The sequence below is a fragment of the Tenrec ecaudatus genome, chromosome 3 (assembly GCF_050624435.1).
Source record: "Tenrec ecaudatus isolate mTenEca1 chromosome 3, mTenEca1.hap1, whole genome shotgun sequence".
Classification (NCBI taxonomy): domain Eukaryota; kingdom Metazoa; phylum Chordata; class Mammalia; order Afrosoricida; family Tenrecidae; genus Tenrec; species Tenrec ecaudatus.
In genome coordinates this window covers 175,022,463-175,028,621 of record NC_134532.1, presented here as the reverse complement: position 1 = coordinate 175,028,621, position 6,159 = coordinate 175,022,463, and positions in this window count along the sequence as shown.

Genomic DNA, 6,159 nt, shown 5'->3' with positions numbered 1-6,159 from the left:
TCTATTAACAACAACAACAGTCCATAAAAAGAAGTAAAATATGAACATAGGAAGAACGTGGGTCACCAAATCCTCTGATGAGAATATTTCCAGTATATTTTCAGTTACACCATGTTTTCTTCAAATACATTCAGCTGAATATTGTGGGTGGGAAGTGGGAGAGGGAGTAATTGTGAGAGATGAACCTTTACTTGACCATGGTTCACTTCAGCTTAGGGAATATATACTGAGTGCCTTCTGTGTGCCAGGGTTTGTGCTAGGCCTTGCGGAACCTCGTAGAACAATATAACGATACTGTTATTATTCCATTGGGTATGTTATTACACAATTCTTCTATCTTGTACATCCTGTTAATCACAATTCCATCACTAAACCCTTCCGCAAATAATAACCACAAGGCCCTTCCAGCTCAAACCAGGAGCAAGAGCCTGCTGTGTCTTCCAACTGACAGAAGACTCCAAAGTCCCTGAAAAGAAGTTCATTGTCTGACACATCTTCCTCCCTGGGCATATTTTGGATGAAAGGGATGCATCTAACGAACCTATAGGAGAGTATGGCTCAACAATGATATTTCCATTTCTGGACAGAAGTGGGTTAGAGGGCAGGGAAGGGGAAAAACAGGCAGAATTTCAAGAGAATAAAGGACCAAGGCTCTCCCAATTCAGGGAGCTCACAACAAAATACCATTCTGTCTCCATCCGCTTTGTTTCAGTTGACTAATAGAGCCAAACATATACCCAAAGGTTGTAAAGACAACACCAAAGGATAATGTCGAGTCTCAAGAAGTTTATGGTATAATCAGGAAATTAATGAAGTCATTATTCCAAAATAATGAAGTCATTATTCAAGGAAATTAGCTAGATAGGAGCAAAATATGGATGTAATGCAAGATAAGAGAAACACGTTAATTTGGGTTTCTAAAAATTGGTTTGGAAGAGATCATTCTTGATCTGTGTTATGAAGATTGATAAGAAATAGATGGGTGGGTATGTAAAAGAGAATTCTCGCATCGACAAAGTACCGAAAGCATAAGCATAAACCGAAACAACACAAACCTGTTGCTGTGCAAAGGATTTCAGCTCATAGCAATTCTCCAGGACAGAGTAGAAGCGCACCACAGGGTTTCAATGGCTGCACACATTTGTACTTTTCTCCTGCAGAGCAATCTGGTGGGTTCAATCCACCAACTTTTCAGTTAGGAACCAAGCTTACTGAAGGCGCATCAGGCCTGAAAGAATGCGTCAGCAAAAGCTGGTGACCTCGATAACACAAGGTCATACACATTCGTCATGGATTCAATTGTTCCCTCCAAAAATATGTATGAATTTGGCAGGGCAATGATTCGCGGTGCTCTTGCAGTTATGATTGTCCATGATATGAGCTGATGTAATAAACCAATAAAAGAATTATGGGTGGGATGTAAATCCCATCACAGAACTGATACAGATTATGGGGAGTTTTCCCTAGAGTATGGCCAGCAGCCCCTTTTCTCGCATAAGAGATAAAAGGAGAAAGAGAGAGAGAGAGAAAGAGAGAGAGAGAGAGAGAGAGAGAAGAAAGAAAAAAAAGGCAGAGATCAGAGGGATCTACTAGCATCAAGAAGGACGAGTTGGGAGTGGAGTGTGTCCTTTCGACATGGAGCACCTGTCCTGTTTAGTTTTGCATTTTGGATCCATTGGTGGATAGCATTTCTTCATCTTAGACTAATCTGAAAGAATTAGAGCAACTTTCATATCCAAATATGTTCAAGCCATGAGCAACACACAGAAGAATAATTAAGCCATGTCACAGCTAGTAGCAGCGAGAGCATGGACATATGAAATTAAAAGAACAATCTATCCTCACTTCAAGCAGTGGCATATCGTCATGACAGTTATTAACTTTATTGAGTAATAATTCATACTAATTTTAAGATTACTGCTATGAATATTAGTTATCTTCGGTGTATAGTTTTGATCATTTTTAATTTGAAAGCATGTCTTTATTTTACAATTTTGCTCTGCTTTCAACATAAATAGGGTAAACTTGGTTTAATCTTTCACAAAAAGGTGATTTTGTAATAAAACAATCAAATAATAATAATAACATGACATAATTTGTTTCCTTTTTTAAAAACTGTAATATGTCCGTGTTTGATAAACATCCCTATAGGTGAGAACAACTGAAAACATTAATTGGAAAAAGCAGGGTGGAGCAAAATCAGGGGGAAAACATAATAAGAAAGATAATTATCAGAGAAATGTAAGTGGAAAGATTATGAAATCTGAAATAAGAGGATGGTTGTTTACCACAGTGGTTCATGAAAGAGATGGTGAGGATCTCTTTCTGGATCAAGAACTAGGAGCAGGGATGTCACTAAGCAGCCCCGTGGTGGTGTTGGGAAAGCGTCACACTGCAATGTTGGTGGTTCAAATTCACAAGCTGCTCCACAGAGAAAGATGAGGCTGCCTGCTCCCGATTAGACTTACAAAGCCTAAGAAACCAGGCAAGGTTTGCTGTTAGAAACCATCAGGTACTGATATAATAACTTCAATTTGATTCCAGATGTGAGAGTTCAGGTGATCAGGCAGTTAGACAAAGCCAAAATATTATATATAAACATGCACTGAGGTAGGGTCAGCTCCTGAATAGAGGAGTAGAAGATTCTGAAGGGATTTTTATTGTATAACCCTGGGGTGGGGTGGGGGGAACGACAAAAAAACCCTCAACTGCATCTAGTCTAGATTTAGATTAACATTGATCAACAACTGGCCTGCTGAGCTTAGATATATGGCTCTCTCTCGAATACCAGGAAGAAAATAAGAATCAGTGTCTTCTTTTGCAAATGTTCCCAGATATTACTATTAAGTATCTCAAATAAATAAATAAATAAATAGATAGATAGATAGATAAATGCATGAGTGAGTAAATAAATAAATAAAACAGACAATGCTCAAGAAGCAACAAAGTATACACTATAGTTTCCCAATCTTGGTATTCCAGAAACTTTGATTCAAGTAATTCTTGGCTGTTGAGGGCATGTGGTCTTGCACCTTGTAGACTGATCAGCAGCACGCTTCCCTCTACCCACTATGCACTTGCAACTCCCCCTTCCCATCAGTGTGACAACAAAAGTATCTCCAAACATTGCTAAACATCACTTGGGACTAGGAGTGAGGACAGGGTGTCTTTCTCCCATTGTTCCTCACAATCTTCTAGATAATTCTGTCCTCGATACAGTGGGAAATCCATCGTCTAAGAAAATACATTTCCCTACTTCCTACCAAGGGATGAATAAATGTCTCCCATAAACATAATTTCCCCCCCCAAAATTAGTAATATTAAAATTGTACATGATTTAGCTACAGCACAGACATGTCACTTAATCTAGTTGAGCAAATATTTCTTCATCTATACAATAAAATATTTGAACTAATCGGATGCTTCCCAACCTTGTGAGACGAATAGCCATCTAGAATCCATGTTTAAAATGTAGATTCCATGTCAAACTTAACTGTAACAGTTTGTAGGAAATAAGTCTAAGAATCTGTATTTTTAAAATGAACTTTCAGAAGTCTAAGCATCAAATATGTTATGGAATACTGAATCAGATCATCTCTGGGGTTCTATCCAGCAATAACACTCTAGGCCTTTTCAAGGAGAAAAACATTTTAGGAAGGCCATTTATTCTTTTAGTCCACCAAAAGAGTACAGTGGTAATTGAATTCACCACATGGTCATTTAGCAAGCAGTACCTGAGTGAGCTAAAGGAGTTATAGGAACCCCCTGGGAATAAGTTAGTCAACAGAAACACTTGGCAGCGCTTAGAGTATTAAAAGTACTAGAATACTGGTGGTTTGCTGTATAATGATGTACTTTCAAACTAAGCCTCTGGACAGCATTTTTTTATTGTAATACCTTCAGTTCTACCTGTTTTTATTTCTACTTTTCTTTGTACACCTTCAAAATAATGACACAAAATGAGAAACAATAAAAAGGCAATTTTCTTGAAGTGAAAATGCACACGCCATACGGTGTCATCAGTTCATTTCTGTCCTTTTCATGAGAATGCTGCTCAGGAAGGGACTGAGTGTCTACAGTGGGAAGTGTTTCTGATCACGATCACTCAAATTTCAATGTTTTCATAACAAGAAATATGGCAAAGCTCAAAGACTACTGGTGGAAATGCTAAATGGCAGTTCTATTTGATATGCAAGGACATCATCTCGTGAGTCACAGAGTGATACATGTTCCATCCATTTTCTTAAGGCTATGTATTTAAGGTACAAAAATGGATGAGATCTAAGCAAATAGAAAGGCAGATCATGGCAATGAATTGTGGCAGGAGGAAGATATAAAAGATTGGACAAAGAATTTGTGAACTGACATCCCCCACTATCAAATATGACCCGAAGAATGAAGGGATACAAAGGATGTAACTCCGTCACCTTTTCCTCACAGAGTCTAAGTGAATAGACTGCTCCCTATCCCACACGGCTGGCTAAAACTATTCCATAAAGTCCACTCTGGGACGAATCCCAGTGTTCAGGAAAAAATCTTATTTTATAGACTTGATCAACTTAATATAACTCATTTGTTAAGTACTCATGTACTTTTGAAATCATAAAGTGCGTTAAACTGGATTCATTGTATTTTGTGGTGGTTGTGAGACGTCTGTGTGAGGAGCAGAGAGGTTAAAGGTATGCACAAGGTCACAAAGCAGGCCAGTGTTTTACTGTGCGATGGGTACGGTTTTGCTTCCTATTAAACTCAAAAAGCTCAACACATTTCCCACAAGTGACTGAGCACACTGGTTTTACACTACAATCCACAATCCCTTTCAGACAGCAGGGAAATGGGTCATCATGTTATTTCAGCCAATGTATTGATGTTATGGAATGGGTGCTACTGTTACTTTTAAAAGGCTTTCTATTAACTGCATTCCATGGCTAACGGATTACTGTAGACCTAGCTCTGCTTATTGTTGTTAGGTGTCATAGAGGAGGTTCCAACTCTTAGTGACTCTATGTACAAATGAAGATAAACCACATTCCAGTCCTGTACCATCCTCACAATTGTTCTTACAGTCAAGCCCACTGCTGCAGCCACTGTGTCAATGTATCTTGCTCTTTTATCTTACAAAGCACGATGTCCTTTTCCAGGGACTGGTCTTCCCTGGTAACATGTCCAAAGTGAGTTGAAGTCTGGTCATACTTGACTCTCAGGGAGCTTTGTGGTTATACTTTTTTCCAAAACAGATTTGTTTTTTTCTTTTGGAAGCCAAATGCACTTTTGATATTCTTTGTGAACACCACCATTCATATGCACTGATTCTTCTTTGGTCTTCCTTATTCAGTGTCCAACTTTCAAATGCTTGCAAGGCAATGGAAAATATGATGGCTTGGAGCAAGTACACCCTAGTCCTCCAAGTGACACCCTTCCTTTCAACAGCTGAAAAAGGGCTTGTGCAGGAGCCGTAATTTTTTGTTTGATCTCTTGACTGCTGCTTCCATAAGCATTGACTATAGATCCAAGCAAGAGACAAATCCTTGACAACTTCAAATTTTTCTCCATTTATCATGATGGTACAGTTTTGAAGGCTGCAATTCTTGATGTTTATCAGCAACTGCTTCAAGTCTACCTCACTTTTAGCAAGCTAGGTTTTGTCATTATCACAGGTTGTTAATAAGACTTCCTCCAGTCTTGACGCCACGTTTTTCTTCATATAATCCATTTTCTTTGCTTATGTGCTCGGCATACAGATTGAAAAGATACAACCCTGACACATACTTTTCCTGATTCTAAGCCATGCCGTATATTCCCTTGTTCCGTTTGCAGACCTGCCTCTCAATCCATGAACAGGTTCCACATGGTTCAGGGTTCTGACATTCCCATTCATCTCAAGGTTATCTATAGTTTGTTATGATCCACACAAATGCCATTGCATAATCCACGAAACGCAAGTCAACAGTTTTCTTGTATTCTCTGCTTTGAGATCCAAGGTCTGTATGACATCAGCAATGATATCTTGTTCAATATCCTCTCCTGAACCTGGCTTGCACATCTGCAAGCTCCCTGTGAATGGACTGCTGCAATCATTGTGAGATGATCGTCAGGAAAATTTACTTTCATGTGATTTTAATGATATTGTTCTACAATTTGAGCATTCTCCTGGGTCAT